The sequence below is a fragment of the Anser anser genome (genome assembly GCF_964211835.1).
Source record: "Anser anser genome assembly, chromosome: 2".
NCBI lineage: Eukaryota > Metazoa > Chordata > Aves > Anseriformes > Anatidae > Anser > Anser anser.
The window spans coordinates 75,652,217-75,673,124 of NC_139721.1; the positions used below are offsets into that span (position 1 = coordinate 75,652,217).

Consider the following 20,908-nt stretch of genomic DNA (forward strand, 5'->3'; position numbering starts at 1 on the left):
TTCTACCAGTCCTAAATTTCATTGTTATTTGAGGAACTAATCGTAATTTTTTATCCACATACCCGGTTTTCCTCTCCCCTCCTTTCTCCTATGGCAATATTCATTCCCCACCCTCAGTCATGCTGAGATCAGAGCCTATGGGGCCTTACTGAGATCAGCAGCCATGGGTACTTGAAAGAGGAAAAAAATAAAACATTTTTAAGAGGATCCATTCCCTAATATTGCTTACAGTACAGATCCACACAAAGAGTTACTTCAGCACAACTAAAAGGACCCAGTAGACAACTGAGCGACATAAAGACGCAGAATAGCAAAGAATGACAAACTACAACAAAACTCTCTTACTGAGAGTATTCTCTACCTATAACTGCCTGCCCTTGGGGAACACAGCACTCAAGGACCGCCAGGTCACAAGAAGAAGCTTTCATTAGAAGACAAAAAGTTTTCTGTTGTTGTTGATTTTTTGTTTGTTTGTTTGTTTTCTCTAAGTATTTTAGCAAGCAAGAGAGGATGTGGATTTACAGCATCAGAAACAGGTACAATAGACACCAACACTACCCACACCAACTTTAGCTACTTCAGCTTCACAGCTAGTTCATAAGCCTGACTGTTCAGATGCCTAGCCTACCACAGGATGATATGCCTTGAAGAGCACTGTCAGAAAACAGCCCTCTCTGTTCCTTTCCAAAGCTGAAATCCTATCTGTTGGCTACACTATTGGTCCCACAGTGCAACACTGGTCAATACAGCATCAGATGCTAATAGTGATTTTACTATTATTTTGCACACTTACTTTCTCCTAAACATTCTTATTTAATATTTTGATATCATTGCTTAGGAAAAAAAAAAATGCTTAGAAAAAGTGAGCAAGGAAAAGTACAGACTGGAGTGAAAGAAGCTAGATAAAAATTAGAATCCTACCACCACCATTGTTTTTGATAGTAATCCAATAAAATAACCACATAACCTTACTGTGAGTTCAGCGTAAGAAGCAGAACAAGGTATAACAGATGAGAACATCAATAACAGAACCCAGATTAAGGGACACACCAGCCCAGATGCACTGGTGTTTTTTGAAGAACCTGCCAGGAAGCCCATCACAGAAAAGAGCAGCCATTGACTATGCACAAAATGCAATATCTTCCCACAGCCTTCAGTTTTGACTCTGACTTAGTAAAGAAGGACACACAAGGTAATACACGATGTATCCTCTCGTAACTGGCGAGGCCAGGAGTTTTCCTCAGTATTCAACATTGGTCCAATTGCACTTCTATTGGACAAGGTCAATAGAAAGGGCTCCATCCTGTACGCCTACTCCCACACCAGGCCATTTCAGCAGAGGTCATACAGTAAGCTTCATAATCATTGGGGCCAATGCAAATGCTAGTGGACTTCCATTAAAAACATATCACTGAAATGATCCAGATTATGAAATGATCCAGATTATGAAGAAGAAAAAAAAAAAAAAAAAGGAGTTTCTGAGGTTCTGTGCTCTGTTTTTTCAAGCATAAAAACTGCCTGATTATTTTTTTAAAACTACAGGACAAATATTCATTCACATACCTTTACCTGTAGAGTTCCCCAGCAATAGAAACAAGTGATTCAGCAACAACGGTACTTTAGGCAAGAAGAACTGAGCCCAAAATTATTAAAGTACTTTCTCTCTAGCTATACCAGACTTTTTGTTAAATTTAGTGATTGTTCCTGATTCACAGTTACAGCTAATTCTAATCTGAAAGCACATTTCAGTGGTGCTCTGATCTTCTACCTAGAGAAAAGCAGAGAAAGGAGCTCAATGGTGACATTCAGAGAAGGCGTAGGGAAAAGGAAGTGGGAAAACTCCACAATTTGCAGTATTTCTTCAAGACATCCAACTTGCATTGTAAACCAACCCTGCAGCCATCACATACACCCAGTGAATGAGTTGGAGTCTATTTTGTAAAGCCTCAGAAAGCATCCCCAACATTACAGAGACACAGGACAGCAACAGGCTGCATTTCAGCTTTCTTAAAGTTATAGTTTCTGTAAGCTTCTCCTAAACCAAATACTGCTAACGAGTTGCATGTTACTGTTCGTCTAGCAATGCGTTCAAAATCAGTAAGATATATGCCAAAGATTCACAGCTATTCAATCAATGTCCTCCAAGTGAAAAAAATTCCATTACATTATTGGGTTGGTAGAAACTCCAGTCATGAAAATACTGACCAGTTCTTTCAGTAACGGAAGATCCAACAACTCCAAGGTATACTGGAGCTCAGAGAGATGTCCTGATTTCAAAAATGGGAGTAGTGAAAATCTGTACCATTTTGTTATTACACAGAAATTTAATAACACTGATGAGCTCAACAGAGATAAGTTTGGAAGTGACAGTGCAGCTGACTTGTTACACAAAACTTAAAAGTCTGCTAAAATAAATCAAACTCTTTGAAAAGATAACCTTCAAAAAGATGGTTTTGAAATTTGAGTGAAACTCAAAAATTTCATCTGCAAAGGCCTCAATGCAGATTTTATGCCAATTCCAGCATTCTGCTACCACCACCGACAAACATCAGCTCCTTTCTGAAGTTACCTGATTTCCTAATATACTTTGGAAAACAAATACAGCTTTCTTTCGAAGTGGTCCCCGATTTTATTAATGTATTTACACAAAAATAATGAGTATAGAGACAGAATTGATTTATGCAGCAAACAGCTGGACTGTGTCAAAGCACCTCGGAGAAGAGGCAAATTTGAGAACAAATACATGAACAAATCCACCAAACAGCAATAGATTTACATGCCTTATACTTTGGAACATACATTTCTAGCAAAATCAAGAGCAAGACACTAATTAGGCTGCAGTTTTGCGGTCATTAACTTGGTTTACATTTGCTATCTTCCTGACAAATGTTAGTCAAATGCGCTATACTTCAATGCAACCTGGCAAAGTTCTTAAACAAATAATTCGACACACTTATGAAGCAAACTAAAATAAAATCCCCAGTCTTTTACGAAAACAGTTCGCTGTTTTAGCAGCAACAGCTTTAACAGCAAACTATACCTAACCTGCACGATTCAAGCTGTGAAATTCAGCAGGTTTCTGGAGGAATTACAGAGAGCAGACTGCCACCTGTCTTTTACAGGTCACAGCTGCAGTGCTGCAGCCTCCAAATTAAAACTAGCCTACCAGAAACAGTTGACAAAAGCTACATATCACAGAAGGGTTTGTTTGAAAATTGTTTGATAAAAAGACAAGCTATTATTTTGAGTCAGCTACAGTTTTACCACACACATTAGGTGAGACCAAATGTCTAGTTTGTAACTTCAACGAGGAACGTGTACACATGCAAAAGAGGATAAAAAGATGATAATGAAGAGAAACAGACTGATTAACAATAATTTGGAGAAAATTTAGCGTTGACAAGAACTCCCAATAAAGATCTCCATAAAACCATGTCACAGAACATTAGAACTTCCTCAATGCTGCTTCTCATAATTACAGCAGCAGCAATACTAATTTATCTCAGAAGCTATAGCAACTTCAGAGCATGTATTACCAGGTATTGAGATGATATCAAAATTTCATAAACCAGATGTTAAACCTACAGCTACGTCTCATATCACTGCTATTCAGAATTCAGTCGTTACACATATTAACTAATTACGAGGTACTGCCTCACGCTAAGTAACACGGAATCAGATTGCACACACACCCCTAGTAGCAACTGGCAGTACACACCTCCAAGAAACTGATAGCACTATCAGTTAGCCACTTACGTGTCATCCGACAGCACAGAAATGAGCCCTGGCAGCGCCCAACGAGGCAACCCTCGAATCATAGAGCACGGACAGGGTCTGCCCCTGCTCGCCCAGGCACTCAGCTGTTCCTGCGCTGAATTCCTTCACACAACTTCTGACACAGAGAATAAAGTTTGCAGGAGGCTTCAGTCGTATTTCTGTGATTTACGGCTTGTAATAAATAGTTTACTCACTGGAAAGTAATGAACTTCATTCAGTGGTAGTCCTGTACGTGTATAGGACTACATCAACACAAGTTAAAATCCACGTGGTTTCCATGAGCTGCCTGTGGGAGGGAAAAAAATACCACCACCAAAACCAAGGTTTTTTCCTTCTGAAAACAGCAGGAATAGATAGTTACCACCCTCTGCATGCCTGCCCAACAGGAAATCAGCACAACAAACCTGCTATAACCAAAGTTTATGGGTCATTACAAAGTGCACAAGCACTCCTACTACTTGCAAATATTTTAAGAAAACAGCACTGGTTAAAGATTAAAAGCAATAAGACACTACTGATATCAATGCCTTCAGCTTTCTCAGTCAAAACAAAACTCTGTTACAACATCCTAAGGAAGGTAGGATACAACTTAAAAGCACGCATTTACACTACTTAGTTCAAAACAGTATTTTGTGTTTATAAACTGCCACCCTCCGGAGCGAAGCCTTTGCTCTCAGCGGGACCTCTCGCAGCTGTTCAACATTAAAATTAGGAATCAAGATGAACCCATTAGTAAGCGTAATGAAGTTAAATGCTGGCCAGGAAGGTAGGAACACAGCACAAAATACAGCAGGCTACCAAAAATCTCTCTCACCAGACTGAGCACTTAAGGCCATATCTTAGCCTTTACAAACAGCAACGCGCTTTTGATCGAGTACCCATTAGTCCCTCCGTGCAAAGATGTGACATCACCGAGTTCAACGACTCTTAGTTAATCAAACTTTTCTAAATTGTGTCAGAGCCTTACTTACCTACCAGCCCAAAGATGCCAAAAGTGCTACAGTTAAGACCCGAGTGCAAGTTCCATTAGGAAAAATCTAGTTATTCTAGTTTCACAGAGCCCTGGCTGGGCTAGCACTATCCTAGTCTTGATAAAAATGAAAATTAGAAAAGAAGCGTTTTGCTTTCAGAAAACACGCTCTTGTAAATTATCCTGAGGCTGCTCAAGCACGCTATTATACTATAACAAGTTTTCAGTTTCAGGATGCTTTCCTTGGCTGCAGTCTTGCAGATTCTCTCTTTGCCAGGGCGCGTTTGCGTGCAGGCGCTGGCAGCAGGGCACGGTGCGTTACGGGGCCGGGTGCCACTGACAGCCCCCCCCCCCACCCCCCCCCCGGGAGGTTAGCGCCGCGACAATCTGCCCCGCACTCTTCCATCCGGACAGACACGACAAAGCCTGACAGCTGTCATTTACCCGCTGGAGTAATCCGGTGGAGCAATCCTCGCGAAATTAAAGAGCGATAGAACGCACCGGGGCGCCTCCTGCGCGGTTGGGGAACGCCAACTCCGAGGCTGCACTTCGCCAAGTGCCAAAATTCAGGTCCGCCCCGGACCGGAGCCTCGCCAGCCGAACACAAGTACCGAGGGACACCCCAGGGGGATAAAAGTCCGGGGGCGCCCCGCTCGGCCCCGTTTTCCTTCTCCGGGACAAAACCAGCGCAGCCTTTAGGGGGAACCCTGCTCCTCCTGGGGCTTTGGGGGGAGCTGCGCCGAGCAGTGCCCGGGGAAAGCCGGGTGCCGGGGGGGCTCCGCTCCCCGCCAGCGCCTCTCCGCCTGGCCCCCGGCTCCCCCTGCCGGCACCGGCCGCTGCGGCTCCCAAGAGCCCACCCGGGGCTCCTGCCCCCCGGGGGCGCCCCGGCAAAGCGAGGGGCTCCCGTGCAACCACTCCTGGGGGTCCCGCTGCCGGCACCGGGGACGGACGGGGTTTTGGGGGGATGCGCCAAAGCATCCCCGCGCCCCTTCCCCGAGCTCCGCACCGGGGGGGGATAGGGAGCGAAGGGGGCCGGGTGGGCGGCTGGGGAGGGGATTTACCTGCAGGCACCGTAGGGCAGCGCCGTGCCGACCACCACCACCGCCGCGCCGTGCCCCGCTCCCCGGCGCGGCGCCGCCACCGCTTCACGGCGCCATGGCCGCAGCCTCTCCCCGCTCGCCCCCACCAAGTTCGAGGCGCGGCCGCCGCACCCCCAGCGCCCCTCGGCGGGGCGGAGCAGCGGCAGCCCCGGGGGGAGATGATGCTGAGGCCACCCCCCGTCCCTCCCCGTCCCCCCGCTCCCCGCCTTGCCCCGGGCACGGAGCCCCCGCACCGCTCCCCCCCCTTCCTCCCCCTGCTCCCCCCTCCGGGCCAGCCGAGAAGTTGCAACCGGTTGAGCGAAATGTTTGCGCTTGGGGTTTGGTTTCTGCGTTTTTATTTTTATTTATTTATTTATTTCCCTTGCACTTACCGCAGCTCAAAAAAGCATGCCCCGAGGCTGCTCCCTGCGGTCGGGTCTGAGAGCAGGGGCGCCCCAGAGCAAAGCGCAGCAAACGCTGGCGGTGAGGGGAGGGCAGGGATTTGCCTCGCCCCGACAGGGGCAGCTCCGGGGGTGCTGGGCTCCTAGGGGGGCTCCCAGCCCCAAGGGGCTCCGGGGGAAGCGCTGCAGGGAGAAGTGAAGGGGAGCCAGGGGTGCGGGACCCCCCCCCCCAGCTCTGCCCCGGACCCCGGGGGTCGCGGAGCCCGTGGGCAGCGGGAGCCCCGGCCCCTCCGGGGCATTTTTGGGAAGAATTAGATGGTTTCTCCGCCCCTTCCCCTGGAGCACAGAGCGACGTGTCAGCCCCACAGGGTGCCGGAGAGGGCCGGCGGCGTGGACGGGCCGGGGAGACGTGGCACCGAGGCATCTTCCCCAGGTACGTGGCTGAGCTCCCGCTGCGTGCCTTTCGGTGCAGCCCGCACATCTGTATTAAGGCTCAGGGTTGTTTTCGTTCGTCCGTATGTTTTAATGAATGCCATCAAAGCTTTTTTTTTTTTTTTTCTTTTTTTATTTCCTCCTCTCTCTCATGGCAGCATTTGCATGTTTCTGCTACGAACCGCAGCACAAACTGGCTTGTGCTGTTTGCAGCGAGACCTCCATTTAGACGGCTAAAAGCAGTGAGAGTTTATTAAAACAAACAAAAACGTGGAATTGATCCACGCTAGAGTAATCCCATGAAAATATACTTAATTAAAACAGCTAGAGTCAAAACTTATCTGCACGCCAAAAGGTTGCAAAGCCAAAGAGCTTGAAACATCCAGCTCAGGAGAGAATGCAACTTTGGCTACATGATAAAAGAAACATTTTCAAGGAGAAATGTTAATGAAAGTTTGTAATTACCATTAAAAATGAAGCTCAGGAATTTGGAACATCCTTACTGATTGTTTCTTGGTATGAAAGAAAAAAAGGCACAAAAAATACCAAAGGCCAAAATTTTTTTCCATCACAGTCATATAACCCTGAGAGTCAAGGATGTTTCTTTAGTTGTAACGATACTGTTCTGTAAGGCAGCAATGTAATGCATATTTATGCAGCATCACTTTCCTGTGAAATTTCCTCATCTCTAGAAAATATTTCTAAGAATCCATTAAACAACTGAAAAGTGCTATCAAAGTAACTGCAGATATAGGATGATTCATATACATACCCCATTAACTTATTTGCCGTGTTTTTCAAGATGTCTGTCGACATCAGAAAGTCTCATGTTTTGTCTATGTCTTCATCTATTACAATAGCTTTAGACTTTTTAAATAGGAGATACGTTTGTTCTTCTAACTGCTGAAAGAAATATATATAATATCATAATATATATATGTTATATATATCAGTATATATATATACTGATATATATATATCAGTACTTCAGCAATGAAAGGTAGGGACAGTGTAGGCAAAACCCACTGCCAGAAATAAATAAATAAATAAACAAATAAATAGCATTCTGGAGTGATGCATACTTGCATACTTTAGCCCCTAAAAATCCCTCTGCAGTTTGGCTATGAAAGAATGGGTACGCATGTTAAAACAATAAATAAATAAATAGGAGACTTTTATAGCTATAGTATGATACCTGGTTAATGATATACAGTCTGACCTAAGAAAAACTACATTGAAATCGTACTTTATATCAGCTCCAGAGGTTTTAAGTCATGTGCTTTATAACTAACCACCAACCTCAGGCAAGAGCAACGGTGAAGTCAATGATTAATGATATGCCACTTGATTTTACTTTGAGAAGCTCATGGTCAAAGATCTAAGATGTATGAAACTGGTCACGAGATCAACCATATTTGAACTAAAGCTACCAAATGTAACATAATTCAAACTCTATGTCTAAGTGCAGAGTTAAATCAGATGAGTTGAGAGAGCATGACAAGCAATTTTAGGCAAAACAATCCCTAGACATACTATAATTATAATAAACCCATGCAATCAGGAGCTAGTTCTTTGGATGGTGTCTGTACAGGTACCTTGCACTGTGGTGTCTCAGTCCCAGGCTAAGCCTCTATGTGCTACTACACCCAAAATATGAAAGGATACCCTATTGTAATCCAGATGTCTTATGCTGAGTATAGGGAAGAAAGAAGCAGCTGCTGTATGATCTAAGGAAGAAAAAAACCTTCACAGGACCAAGTCCCAGTTCCATCCAGCCTTCCTTCCAGTATGGACCTCCTCCTCCTTTGCCCTCTATTTTCCTGCCATTATATTTCTTGCTGACACTAATTCTTGATCCTTGCTTACAAGAAAAGAGAGCCTTGGATGTTACAGGGTGGCAGCATGAAGTCAGATAGTGCAGTTGGAAGAGGAAAGGCTGCACAGCACCTTCAGGCTTTCGTCCAGCTTGGTGGGAAGCCAGGTTTCAGCTCCTCCCTGTGGTGCCAGGATATAAGGAGCGTTAGAAAGCAGCAAAGGGGGTGGATTTCCATCTGTTCAGGTAGGAAAGCCACAGTGTAAAGGAAGGCCTGTCTCCACACTACTCATCAAGAGCACCTTGAATAGTAGGTCTGTCTTTCATCATTTAGGAAAACAGTCAGGCACTGTAAGCACAAAGTTTGTTAGGTTAAAAGGGAAAAAAAAAAAAAAAAAAGAGGGAAGGAGGAGTTAGCTTCAAACTAAGCCTTGAGCTGTGCTCTATGCTTCAATCATGGTGAAAATCCCAGCTTGCTTCACAACACCAGAGTTCAAAGGCTTTATTGCCATTGCATTATTTTTTTTCACTCCATTGGAAACACCAGTTGTTGTTTGTTTTTTTTTGCAATCACATCATCTGCTACTCAGAAGAAACTCTCCCGATAACTGCAAACTCCCCCGAGCAGACCAGCAGGAGTATGGCACACGTGAACCCTCTCCCGAACCAGTTCTAAAGAACCCAGCGTCTGTTCAGTCCTGTATCTTGAGTCCACCTCGCTTATGCAGCCTTGCTGAGAGACCTGTTCATCAGGTCGACACTGCTGTCTCTTCCTTCTTTCCCACTGAGATACAGTAAAGCATTTGGCCAGCTGCATTTCCACGGTGTGAGTGCTCTGCATTCCCACCTGTATTTGGCAAAGTCAGCCTCCACGGCTGGATCACCGTGACCCTGCTGCATTTAAATGTCAGGGGCTTCTGATGTTGTTATGTGTAAAACCATGAACATCTTTTCCACCCCAGGAAAGTAGGTGACCCAGCGAATTGAAATTTGCTATCCTCAGGCAGTTCCAGCAGGGAAGTATGTTGTTAAAAAGCAGGACAGGCAAGGCTATAGCCATGTATCCCTAGTAGCATGTTCTCAGTAGCAGACATTAGACAAGTCCAGACTGAGCAAAAATTTTATTTGTCTTAGTAAAAGACACCGTAGCAATACTTGCTTTAAATCACAGGGAAATAAATGTCAGAGTTGCAAACTCTCTCCTGTTTTTGTCAGATGATTGCCTCACATTATGTGCTGTATCTAAAGGTTACGCTGTCTAGCAGCTGTAATATCTCTGAGTTAGGAACAGTGAGATGAGATTCTAAATTACTTGACTTTTGAGAGCTAGGTGTGCTTCTGATGAGTTTTTATTTACTGTTTGTGATCAAAAGAGAGAATAAAGCAGTATTTCTCATGGTATTTGTATGATTAAGACTCTTTATAAGAAATGCTTAAGGTGATATTTTCAACGCAACTATAAAACAAACAAATGTGCACTTGCATTTATAAATGTGTTCTATGAGCTCATTTTGGTAATTGCTTCTTTCTTTTCATTAAAGTCTCTGACAGATAAGGCAGTTAAAGGAGTTGTTATATCAGCATTAAATAAGGGCCGTCTAACTTCAAGTCCTTAAAAGCAGTCGGATATTTGGTGAAAATGATGAATTCTGAGGTACTGACTCATGTGACCTGAAAATGCCATCCATTTCCTGATTCACCTTCATATCATCTCTAGGAAAAGAGGAATATTTTACAATGAATACCTGCAGTCAAACAATTTTTTGTGTCTGTGTTTTTCTGTCTTTCAGCCACTTCTCTGAACTGACGTGTTCAAAATGAAGAGCAAGAATGAAGGTGAGGAGGTCCTTACCTGCGAAGGTGAAAATGAAGAACGCCTTGGATAAATCAAGAAATGCAAGGAATAGAAATAATAGGAAATATTTATAACTCTGGTCTCTTAAATAGGCCAGAATTTGGACTGAATTTATGAAAAGTTACAAATCTACATAGAATCAATTACATTTGAATCTAGATTCAGGAATTTTTTTATTTAATACATTATAAAGATATCAGTATGTCTTTACCTCTCCTTCGGATGATAATACATTCTGTTGTCTTCAGCCTTGCACAGATTTCTTATATAGGTTAATTTAATTTCATCTTAATTTTTTAAGCCCAAGACACCTCCTTACATCAAGCTAGGGTGTGAATTTAGCAATCCATTAGTTGGTTCCTCTCTGTCTGCAGGTCCATGATCATTAATAGTGGAACCCTGTGTTTCTATGTCACCAGCAGTACGAGTGGGATTTGGACAAGGGGTACATACATATGAACTTATCACTGACAGATGTTGAAAGCACATAATATAGAGCTTAATTAGACTTCAGGCTTTTGTGCTGGTCGTTTAGGGGCAGTGTGGGTAGAGATGATACTTGGCATAACTCCTGCCTTCACAGAATTAGAACATCACAAATTTTAGAAGAGATCTAAACCAGCTGTGTAGCCCTCATTCTCAGGCAGTATTTCTGTGGCACTCTGATGAAGCATTAATAGCCCTAAATCTGATTTACCCCATGAAAGCACACCAAACAAGCAGTGAGCGGCAGGCAATTAGGAGCGCTGTGTGGAACGGGACAGCAGCAATACAGGTCCAATCCTAATGATATTTTCCACTCTTGCTCCTACACTCTGTTCAGTTGCCTGTAAGGAAAAAATAAATAAATAAATAAAAATAAACTCGATTGTATGATTTGCAACCAGTCTTTTTAGTCTGGAACTGTTAAAACACAATGCCTAACAATTTGAAAGTTTCTATAGAAATACTGTTAGGCAAAGACAAAAGAGAAAATAAATTCAAGCTAATTAATGCTTATCACTTAGAAACACATACACACAAAAAAAAAAAGCCTTTTGAGTTTACTTTGCTGACTACTTTCATACTAAAACATCCACCTCAAAGTCTGGTCTTCTGTGCCATCATTAGTCTAATTCATAGCAGAATAGGGCGATAGTAGTGTAATGAGGTGCCCACTTCATTCCAGATTTGAAAGGAAGCCCAGCAAGCAGCTCTGCAAAGTTTTTGCTGCGCTTCTGGATTTAGCAGCTCTGTTCTGTCTGTCTGTGTTCAAGGTCAAACATCTAAGTGTCAACCATATGCAAGGGACATTGCCCTACCAAGTGTCTTTTATAACAGCAGATGCTGCAGGCCGTGAATTACGGACAGTGGGTATTGGTCTCACATCATTTATTAACTGCTGTTAATAACCCTGTTTACATCTGATCCCTGCCCCAAATCCCTCCCATATGGTGCACATGTATCATTTTCTGATGTTTTTCAAAAGTCACCTATCAGCAACACGAAGAACAGACCACAGGTCCAGTGACACAACACCACCACTGTGCAAGATCCGCATTGAACTAAACTCTCTGCAGCTGTACTTGTAGCCTTTATGCAGCCTCTGTCCCAAAGTGATGCTCAGAACAAAGGCATCCCATCACTTCCTAAGTGGTTGAGAACTTCGTTAGAAAAGTATAGTGCATCTGTTCATTGCAGCCAGTCCATTTAACAGTGTACAGCCATTTCCTATTATATGTTCTTCTTCCGTTAAAATCTGCATAAGTCAACCCACATAATGGCTTTGTCAGGAAGCTGTCATTCCTCAATGAGAGAAAATAGGAAGCAGCAGTGTCACAGGAAGGTAGAATTAATATGCGCTGGGTGATCCTAATTCTAGTGCTACCTAACACTTGAGTGTTTGACTTCTTGCCCTTAGCTTTCTGCTAACATCAGATGTTGGGTATGAGTTGAATTATTAAATTCATTTAATATTGCTTTCCATAGCCTGAAACAGTTGTAATTATCAACATTATTTAAATCAGATCCATTGTATTCAAAATGTTTTAATTGATTTTCTTTGTATTTTGATTAATAAAAACTGCTCCATTGAAAATACTGTGGGTTAATTATTTGTAGTTTTGGCTGGACAAATGAATAGGTGAAGGAGACTGCTCTAAAGCACAGAACACCAAGCCTGAGTCAGCTCCAGGAACTCAGAATTTGATTCTCCAAACCCAAAGTTTCAGAAGTCAAGCCTCCTTCCGAAAGACTTAGCAGGAGGAGAGATGTTCAGCCATACTGTCAAAGAGCAAGAACCATTGTGTTGTTTTTTTTTTTTTCCAGTTATCCCAGCTCCACTGAGATTACCGAGGTTTTATTTTTTCTACATAAGGAGATTTGGAGTTCATATAAGAGACCGTGCTAGATTAAAGAAACTGAAATTAAGTTAACCTTGTAAGTCCATCATTGTGCTTTAAATACTACCAGAAGACACAAAAAGGAGACCGAGACTATAATGTGTACGCACCTTGAAGTACCTCATCTCTAATGGACTTCCTTTATTCAGAGCAGAAAGTGGGGGCCTGTGAAGGGGTAAGTATGTGCACCAACCTACATATCAAAATAAGGCTGGTCACTGTTGCTTTCTTCATCAGCCATACGTTTACAAAGACTTTAAAGGCTGAAATTTTTAAAGTAGTTGTAGCATAACAAAACCATTAATTTGCATTAAAGTGACAGATTTCAATTGGTTTTGGCAGCTGTGGACAGACAATCTAATTAAAAAGACAAGAGTGAAGCAGACCAAAAATACATAAGAACTACATGGCTAGTGCTGTTGTCTTTATTCTGATAAACAGTTCCTTCTGTTACCAAAAAGAAAGTGTTAAAAACAGGACTCAGTCAACAAGTGTTGGGGGGCGGGGGGGGGGGGGGGGGGTGGAACTTGCATGATCTCAACAAAAAAAAAGGAGTCAAAAAATAGCATTTTCATCCAACTGCAGCCCAAAGCAAGCAGGCACTGGACATTGTAGGTGATTGGCAGCTTCTGTTTGTGGCATGATCAATCATCTAGTAAAAAATAAATAAATATATCTATTCATTAGCATCACGTTCTGGAAGGGTTTTATGAACCAATTTCTCCATGGCACAGAAGCAAATGCAACATTGTAACTGCTGTATGTGGAAGCAAGCAGCTCCCTGAGAAGATCTACTGAAGCCTGCATTCCCTAAACTGTCTCTTATGTCTGAATAGTGAAACCCTCAGAACCTCCTGCTTTCCATACACTCAGCAATATGTGCCCTACACCTTTTTTTATTAGATATATTATTTTTCTGAAACTACAGCAACAAAGCAAACATGTATGCCCAAAGTATAATGAAAGACCAGCAAATAAATACGTTCTATCATCATCTTTGTTCTCCCTGATTTCCCTTCTTCTGATTTGTGAGGCACCACTGTAAGAGGCAGGGACAACAAGGCCGAGATTTTTGTATAGGATAGCCACATGTAGACAATCTTTTTAAAGAGAAGTGGTCTCAGTAAGCAACCTCACTTAGAGGAACTAAGCGGAGAGCAGCTCCAAAATACAGATGGTAAGTTTTGTCACCTTTTTGCTGGTTCAGGAAGTTCAGAGTAGTAACTCAGGTTTGGTCTAGGTGTATTAACTATTGGTTTTCTAAACTACTCAAACTGTTAGGTTTTTTTTTTTTGGTGGTGGTGGTGTGTTTTTTGTTGTTGTTGTTGTTGTTAAAGAGGGAAGAGATGTGCTACAGTTTGAGGCAAAATGCACATCATTTGGAAAAGTTTTTTGTGACCATTTGCTTTCAATCTGCTGCTGTGACCAAAAGAAATTTGAACTGATACAATACGGCTGTTTATATAATTTTATTTCTCAACATCTGAGGAAATTACAAGACTAACATAGTTTCCAAATACTTCTATTCAACATTTAACGGCTGATGTTCCCAGGGTCAGCAGGCATGGAGCTGGGATGGGGAATGTCTGGACATTCTTTACAGCACAGTACCAGGAAGAGCCTTCACGTGGCTAACTCAACAGGATTTTTCTTCCCTGCTAGATGCAACAAGAGCATCTATAAACATTTTTGAAGTTTTGGTCAAGAGCAAATACTTGGCGAAGATTGTTCTGACTTCACTGGGAGTGAGAACAGGTTGTACCATTTCTAGGTTGATATGACCAAAAGCCTTTTAAGGAATTAAAGTGCCTACATTTTCTTGCACACCAATAGGATTTGCAATTAGAGGAACATTGTAGGTACTGTAAATAAACAGAGCTCAAAGTTCCCACTATATTCAGTGACATCTTGAAGTACATTGCAAGTCTTAAAAGTGACACAGTGTGAAAAAGTACCATCTAAGACTGAAGCAATTATATTCTGCTTGGAATTCTTTACGAATAAACTGACAAAACAAAATTCAAATGCATATTACATATAGCAATATGACTAAAGAAATCAGCAAGGAAAGACTTAAAGGGTAGCAAAATACTCTTTGGATTTCTTAGCTGACAACAGGAAAGCAAACCATACTTTTCTCATTTTAAATGATGTCTTTCCTTTCAGTTCTGCTATTCAGATCACTTAGACAAAAACACAGATAAATAACCTATATTCTATGTTTGATAACTGTGCCACACCAATAGTACAGTTTGTTTTTTATCTGTTTAAGAGCACCACAATACTGGTTGCTGCTGACACTGCATCATCATCTATAAATACCATGCCCTGGAAAACAACAGAAGAGTTGATGTCTCTGTGTGCATTCACTCACATTGTTCTTAGCACAACAGGACTCTGGTTTGGCTTGGATCTACCACTGGGTTTTACCGTTACATATTTAATATATAATTAATAACAGTCCTACTGTCTGATTGAAAGTTGCATGCTGTGATTACCTGGGAACATTGTTAAATTCTTCAAATGTGATAAGAAGAAGCCATAGGTGTTTAGCTACTAAGGAGAGATACAGAGATCTGAGAGACCTACACCACCATCAGGATCTAGGAATGCAGCGTTTAACTATATCGAGCTAAAAGGTCCTTAGGGGTACATTTGGTTTCTTGGAAATTAGCTACCTGACAAACATGTCTTTTCTTGGTACTTATTTTCTCCTCTGTCTTATAACTCTCTTCCCTGTAACTGAAGGAAGTGCTGAAGGAATGAACAAGTCCTACAAGTCCTACTAATTGTTTTTTTTCGGTTGTTTTTTTGGGGGGTAAGATTATAAACGAAAACACATTTAACTAAATCCTGTGGAAAATGTAATTTGTTATGTCACAGCAATCACTCAGCATGTGTGCAGCTGGGTTTGATGATACCAGACCCTGCTTGTTATAAAATCAATACCAATGGCCTCAAGAAAGGAAGGGAAAATGAAGAAAGACTGATGGTTTGCGGGCTTAAACCAGTTTAGGTCATTGGGAACTAAAAGGGAGTATTTTAACTTGCCAATGAATTACTTTTTCAATGCCAAGACCAAGGAGTGGAAGCCAAATTAATGTCTTCCGTCTCATTTCAGAAACATTCCATGTCTTTTACCAAAGTCCTTTGGATTATTACAGAATAAAGAAGGGGGAAAATGTGCTATACATGTAAATATATATATATATATATATATATATAACTTAAAACACTTCCTAAAAAGAATGAGAGCATAACAAGTACTAAACACAGGATTTGCAATGAAGCTTTCCATAGGCCAACTTTAATTCCACCCACTCAAAGGGAAGCAGTACACCACTTCTAAAAATTAATCAATGCCTTATTTGTTTGTGTTAGTTCAATTCAAGGTGACCTTATTAGAAAAGCTCCATCTTGGAAAAATCCATGGTTGCCTGGATCAAAACAGGAAAAATTTTTTTTCCTCCAAACATTTATTACTGCCAGCATAACACTGAAAGCGTAGCAGAAGCACTACAGTCACAGTGCAAACAAGTCTGATGGGACCCCTCTGAGATGTCAGCCACTAATGCTGGACCAGGAGCTCTGACTGTGCCATTGCTCCAAAACCAATTTTCTCTAAACACTGGGTGAACAAGTGTACAATGGTCTGCAAGTTCTACAAAGTAGTAGTAACAAAGGCCAATATTAAAAGAGAATCGTAACTCTTTACAAAGCTCCCCCTATGGCATCTCCTGATCGTGCTTTATAGCTGGAAGACTGAGGACTCTAGACCAAGCTCAGCTCAGCTCCACAGTTGAAAACCAAGAGCAAAGAAGGAAAACCAGAAACTCTTAGCAGAGTATATACTGTTGTGGGTGCTCACTTCTGTTTTGTGTTTAGGGCCCAAGCACTACTTGGTACAAAGGAAAAATAAATGAAAGAGAAGCAGAGATTAAAAGCAAGCAGATGAAAAAAAACATCCAGGTACAAAAAAGGAAAGGGTAAAGAGAAAGCAAAAAGGCAGACAGCTGGCACTCTTCATTGTATGAACAAATAAATGTCTCCTCAGAACCATGCCTGAAATCCACCCATCCTTTCCCCAAAAATTATTCAGATAGACCCTCACTTAGAGCACTCAGAATCTCTAGTGTAAGAGACAGGATAGGGCAATAGTCCATCTAGCCCAAGTATTCTGTCTCCGATGTTCTCCAATTTCAATGCTTAAGGAAAAGTTTAAAAAAACTCAAACATACAGCTAGCCTCCAGTGATTTATGACTTATGGACATCCAGCCCATGGTAGGCTTCCATTTCCTTAATCTATTCTGGGTGGGGATTAAGGGGATGGATAGCAAAGCAGATGTTGTCATGGGTGTCAGCTACTGACTGTCCACCCAGAACGATGGCACAGATTAGCTATTTTATGGGTAGTTGGGGGAAATCTCAGGATTGCTTGCCCATGTCCATATGGGAGACTTCAGCTTCCCAGACATAAACTGGGAATATCATACTGCTGCAACAAGGCTGGGAAATTCCTGAAGCATGTTGAAGATAATTTCCTGTCACAAGTAGTGAATGAGCCAACAAGGAAAGGAGCCCTGCTGGACCTGCTCTTTGAGAATAAGGAAGGCATTTTGGGAGATGTGACATGACAACAGGTGGCTGTCTTGGTGACAGTGATCATGAATCAGTTGAGTTCAAAATTTTTGGTGTAAGGAGAAAAAAGGTCTAAGTTTTTGCCTCGGACATAATGAGCTTGTCAGCAGTGTCCCCTGGCAATCTGCTCTAGAGGTTTTAGGGGTCCATGAAAGCTGGTTGCTTTCCAAGAACCACCTTTTAAAAGCCCAAGAGCAGGCAATCCCACTGTGCTGCAAGTCAAGCAAGCATGGCAGAAGACTGTTCTGTCTGAACAGGGAGCTCTGCCCAAAACTAGGGCAGAAAAAGAAAATATATGAGCTCTGGAAGCAAGATCTGGCTTCACAGGGAATACAGATCTGCAGTTTGCATCCACAGGGAGAAAACAAGAAAAGCCAAAATGCAACTTGAGTTGACACTGGCCACTATGGTGTCAGAGAACAAAAAAGGGTTGTTCAAGTACATCAACAGGAAGGGGAGGTCAAAGAAAAATATTGGACTAGCACTTGAAGTGAACAGTCACCAAACAAGTATGGATGATGAAAAAGCAGAGGCATTTAATGACTTTTTTTTTTTTTCTTTCCCCTCAGTATTTAATAGTAATGACAGATCTGCCTGGACCTCAGACTTGGAAGACCATGACTGGAGGAACAGTGACTTTCCATCTGTGGTCACCAGAGTTGGAAGGGAATGGCTGTATCAGCTCAATGTTCATTAGTCCATAGGGCCAGATGGGATTCGCCCCAGAGGGCTGAAAAAATTAGCAGACTTTACAGCTGGATCCCCCCTCAACAAGCAAAGGTTATAGGAGTCTGGGGAGGTCTCTGCTGACTGGAAGCTAGACAATGTAATACCCATTTACAAGAAGGGCACAAGAAAAGACCCAGGAAACTACAGACCTATTGGTCTAACCCCAGCCCCTGGAAAAGTGATGGGGAAGATTGTCCTGGGGCGTACTGAAAGGCATTTAAAGAACAAAACTGTTATCAGGTATAGTTAATATGGATTCATCAAGGGAAATTCCTGCCTTAGTAATTTGATCTCCTTCTATGATAAGGTCACTCACTTGGTGAGTGAAGGGAAGGCAGCGGGCGTAATCTTTCTGGATTTTAGTAAGGCCTTTGATATCATCCCTCACAGTATCCTTCTGGACAGATTGTCCAACTGTGAGGTGAACATGCCACTCTGGGTGATGAACTGGCTCAGTGGTAGAGCTTGAAGGGTTGTGACAAACAGGGCTACATCTGGCCAGTGACGTTCCCCAGGGCTCAGTTCTAGGGCCAGTCCTGTTTAACATTTTTATCTGTGATCTATATGCAGGAGTGGAGTGCATCCTCAGTATGCTTGCTGATGACACTAACCTGGGATGTGCTGTGGATTCCCTGGAGGGATGAGAGGCCCTCCACAGGGATCTAGATAGAGATCTAGATAGGGATCTAGACTGAAGCACTTGGCAATCATCATCAACATAAAAGTTCAACAAAGGAACATGATGGGTTCTGCACCTGGGATGAGTACTGCCAGACACAGGTACAGACTGGGAGATGAATGGCTGGGGAGCAGCTCAGCAGAAAGGGTCCTGGGGGTGCTGGTGACAGCAGGCACATGAGCCTGCTGTGTGCACTGGCAGCCAAGAGGGCAAACTGCAGTTTGGGGTGCATTAAACAAAGCATAGCCATCTGGTTAAAAAAGGTGATTCCCCCACTATCTTTAACGTTGGTACAGACTCACCTTGAATACTGCATGCAGTTCTAGGCTTCACAATACAAAAAGAATATTAAGATAACTTGCAAAAGTTCATAGGAGGGCAACAAAGCTGGTAAAAGGGCTGGAAGGCATGTCCTGTGAGGAGAGGCTGAGGACACACGGGTTATTTTGTCTGGAGAAGAGGAGGCTGAGAGGTGACCTCAAGGCTCTCTGCAACTCCCTGAGGAGGGGAAGAGCAGAGGGAGGCACTGGGCTCTGCTCCCTTATCACCAACGACACAACAGGCGGGAACAGCACAACACTGTGGCAGGGGAGGTGCAGGCTGGACATGAGGAAAATGTCTTTACCGTGAGAGTGGTCAAACACTGGCACAGACTTCCTGGTAAGGTGGTTGATGCCCCATGCCTGTCAGTGTTCAAGGGGTATTTGGACAATGCCATCAATAACATGCTTTAACTTTCAGTTAGCCCTGAAGTGGTCAGGCTGTTGGACTAGATGATCTTTGAAGGTCCTTTCCAAATGAAATATTCTATTCTATTCTTTTTCCTGTCCTTGTATGATAGGACAGAATAAATAGTCATTCCCTATGTGCCTTCTCCAGACTTCATATGATTCTTTGAATCTCAATTTTCTGTCTTCTCAGCCTCCTCTTTCCAGCCAAAAAACTGCAAACATCATTTTAGGCTCAGGCATGCTATGGATTTCTTTTCTATTAATTCCTAACATTAAGTCCTATTTTTGAACACCACTGATATTTTCTCAGAACTGCCTCTTGCAGCTCCAGTATTTTGTTCCTGAATGACAACAGGAAGTTTAGGATCTACCACTCACTGTGCAAAATTAAGGTTGTTTCCTTCTGTGTGCATCCCATTACACTAACATAAGTGGAATTTCATGCCCCTTCTTAACATCCATTCATGTTATATTCTGATGTCTTTTCAAGAATTTGTAGTTGTTCTTTATCTTTGCCATCCACAATAACAGTATCATCAGTGTTTGCCCAATTGCCTCTTGCAGTACATGAAGAATGACAGATGAATTTTCCTCGGATTGTATTAAAAAAAAATGCTAACATTCATCTTACAAACACCTGAGCAAAATGCTATAAAATGTTGTTCCTATTCTATTGTGATTTTTGACTAAGTTGGGAAAAAAAAAAAAAAAGTCAGGATTACTACTTTAACACAGAGAGTTTAGGATTTCTTAACAATTTTCTACTGCTTGTATTCTTTCCTCGAAGAACAGCATAACAGTCTAAGAGATTATTACCAATTCAGATCAAAATGATCATTTTGAGCTGTAACTTTAAGATTGTGATGAATACTGACAAGAATTTTTTGAGCTTGATGTAGTGACTAAAAAAAAAAAAAAAACAAGCCAAAATTATAACTGGCATTCAAGTACATTCAAGTACTTTAAACAATGGTCAGATAGTGAGCCTGGTTATTTCTAGAGCTCCACTGTGGTTACTTAGGAACTGAAGTACAATGCTATAGTCGTGCCAATGAAAATCATCAATTGTGAATGCAGAACGCCAGACTAGTTCACAGCTTGCATCAGTGCAACTCATTTCAACTTACAGTTACAGTTTTGACTGGCCACAAGTTTAAAACATACAAGGAACAGATGATTTAATTCTTTTGGTCAACATGTACTAAGGAGATTCAAATTTCAAACACAAATCTCCCAGGATATGTATTGGACGGTATTTCCCCATTCTTCTTTTTTGCCATTTCAACCAATAAATAGTAAGTTGCATTTATATAAATATGTAATTTCAAAAAAAAAAACTAACTACTATCTCAGATAGATGAGGAAACCTAACAAGTGGGTTTATGATGAAAAAAAAAAAAAAGTATGATTAAATAACTCATT

The 20,908-nt window shown here is 42.0% G+C and overlaps 1 protein-coding gene and 1 long non-coding RNA gene across 16 annotated transcripts in view; one reads left to right on the top strand and one right to left on the bottom strand.

Moving 5' to 3' along the window:
* The window catches only part of SEMA5A (semaphorin 5A), a 412,186-nt gene that overhangs the window by 329,078 nt on the left and 62,200 nt on the right, over positions 1-20,908 (bottom strand). For 8 of the 15 annotated variants that reach the window (XM_083823077.1, XM_083823078.1, XM_083823076.1 and 5 more), the window contains one exon: positions 10,218-10,324. The gene's annotated coding sequence lies outside the window, so the exon portion shown is untranslated. The other 7 variants (XM_083823080.1, XM_083823067.1, XM_083823079.1 and 4 more) reach the window with 7 other exon arrangements.
* Positions 6,520-14,362, top strand: LOC310893727. Its single transcript, XR_014579247.1, has 3 exons — positions 6,520-6,660; positions 10,263-12,883; positions 13,396-14,362. It is a non-coding gene; the product is annotated as an uncharacterized lncRNA (long non-coding RNA).